Source organism: Dreissena polymorpha, chromosome 13 (assembly GCF_020536995.1).
Source record: "Dreissena polymorpha isolate Duluth1 chromosome 13, UMN_Dpol_1.0, whole genome shotgun sequence".
NCBI classification, from domain to species: Eukaryota; Metazoa; Mollusca; class Bivalvia; order Myida; family Dreissenidae; genus Dreissena; species Dreissena polymorpha.
The window spans coordinates 12,037,861-12,040,227 of NC_068367.1; positions in this window are offsets into that span (position 1 = coordinate 12,037,861).

A 2,367-nucleotide genomic window follows, 5' to 3' on the forward strand; every position below is an offset into this window, starting at 1 on the left:
TTTCCGCCAGAACTTGATTTTTGCCAGGAAGAGACTTTCTTTAAAAAAAGCGGAAAGTGTCGTCCCTGATTAGCCTGTGCGGACTGCACAGGCTAATCTGGGACGACACTTGACGCACATGCATCAAAAGCCTCTTCACAGAGCACGGCGCATATTAATTAGCATCAATACAATTTTGGCAAACCAGTGCGCTTTGAAAAAAGAGCATTTGCTACTCCTGGCTAAACATATGTAATAAAACACGAGTAATCGGGGTCAGGTATTGTATTTTGTAGCAATCTGTTAAAAGTTCAGTCCATATTAAACAGATGTATCAGTGATTATACTAAACAACTTTAGAGCCAATAAGTATTGTACCGAACGTTTAGTTTAAAGAGGCTAATTCATAAAAGTCTGTTTAGACTGTGCGTTGACTACATATTTAAAAACAAATACCTACCAGAAGAAAACATCATGGCAAACGTATACCGGTGATAGAAATATCGAAGAGAAACATTGTTTATCTTAAGAAATGTGAAACAAATCTTACAAAATTAATCGTATGGAGCAACGAATAGCTAAATTGAGCCTCGCTCTATTGACGAGAGCGCCGACGGCGTTGAAAGTCTATTGGCAAGATACATGGAAGTTTCTGCTGACGTAAATGTTCAAGGAACAGTTGACTGAATGAAAATCTGAAAGTATATCAAAATGTTATTCACACACGACAGTATTGTGTTGTTTCTTATTGTTATTCATTCAGAATGTGCATTCAGCTTCACACCAATGATGTCGATCAACTGTTCTAATGTTAATAATTATGTAAGTCTAGTTATCTAGTTTTGATCGTGGTTTTGATACACGAGTACATGGAAACAATGCTCCTTCAAAATAATTTCATTCTTGCGGATTTCCGGATTAGCAGTCTGGTGGCCAATAGGCAGTGAAACGTTTGGGACACACGCCTAGACTCATAGGGTGAAAGAGCACTGTGTTGATTTCTACCCCAGCCGTAGCCTCCTTATAAACATATTGAAAACGAAATCACCAGCAAAAAATACATTTGGCAAAATAATAAATAAGCCACTAAGTGCCACTTGGTAACGCGATGTCAAGCCTTTAATCGAAACATAACATTGATGTAAAATAATTGGCTTAGTCAAGTCATAAGATTAGGCTAGGTAAGTAAGTAAAACATATTTTTTCATCGCGGTCTCGCGGGGCCCCTTTAAGTCGCGGGGCACACAGGCAGTTGCCTACTCTGCCTAATATGGCCAATCAGTGATTGTTATTGTGTGAACTATGTATGCACATTTGATTCAACACATATTGCACGGTATAAAGCGATGACGTCAATCATCTATATTTAGAATGGCATGTGTATCGAAGACAAATTCTGTAGTATTGAACCTCTCAGCGAAAAGAGCATGTTGACTGGAAATGACTATTGATGACGTCACATAATTTTACAAAAAGGTCAATTTTAGTGATATAGACACATGACGTTCTCGTAAAATCCTTCAAGATCCTAACAATGTATAGTTTAATCTTAAATGTTCATATGAAATAACAATAATTTTTGAATCGGCATTAATTACAAAGGATGGCAATTCAGGGTGCAGGATCACATGAGTTGTGGGGTTCACAATTAAACGTAAATGGATGTAAACTTGTAAGTTCAGCTTTTTTCCAAAAAATTTAAACAATTGTTCATATGAGTTTCAACTAGTGCATAAAGACAGTTTGTATGCTGCTTATGGCAATGTGAAATACATCAAAATTACTTTATTTGAAAAGCCTGTGTTCTTGGCCAAAAATTTGCTGTGTTCAGCATTCATGTACACGGTTAAATGCTGCATGCAACTTGAAATGTTGGCACTGGTTTCAGACGTATTCACGGATTTGTTCTTAAATCTTAGGAAGTAAGTTAAAACTGGGAATTCCGAAAATTTCTATGTTGTGCAAATAACAATGAAACATATCAGGCTATGTTTTGTCATTCAAACAAAGGTGGCCTAAAATGTTTGTCAGTTGGTGAATATTACCATTACGCAAGTGCATTTAATGGCAAAGAGTGTCATGTATCAAGCGTTTTTATTAACTTCGCAATACCAACGTTATTGATTTGGAAAAGTGGTCACCTGACAGAAAAATCTTTTAAAGGCTCTGTTTAAAGAAAGTGTATCGCATTTTATGTTAAAAGGTCGGGAGGTTATAGCGTATTCATCTTATTCACCGTATTCACTTTACATATTAAAAATTTAAGCACACATACGGAGACTCAAATGACTTTTACAATCGCTGTAGTCATGGGACTTAATAAAACCGGTTAAAGAATTCAGATTTATTTCAGTTCTAAACTTGCATAAGTCCATTAATTGTTGCCTT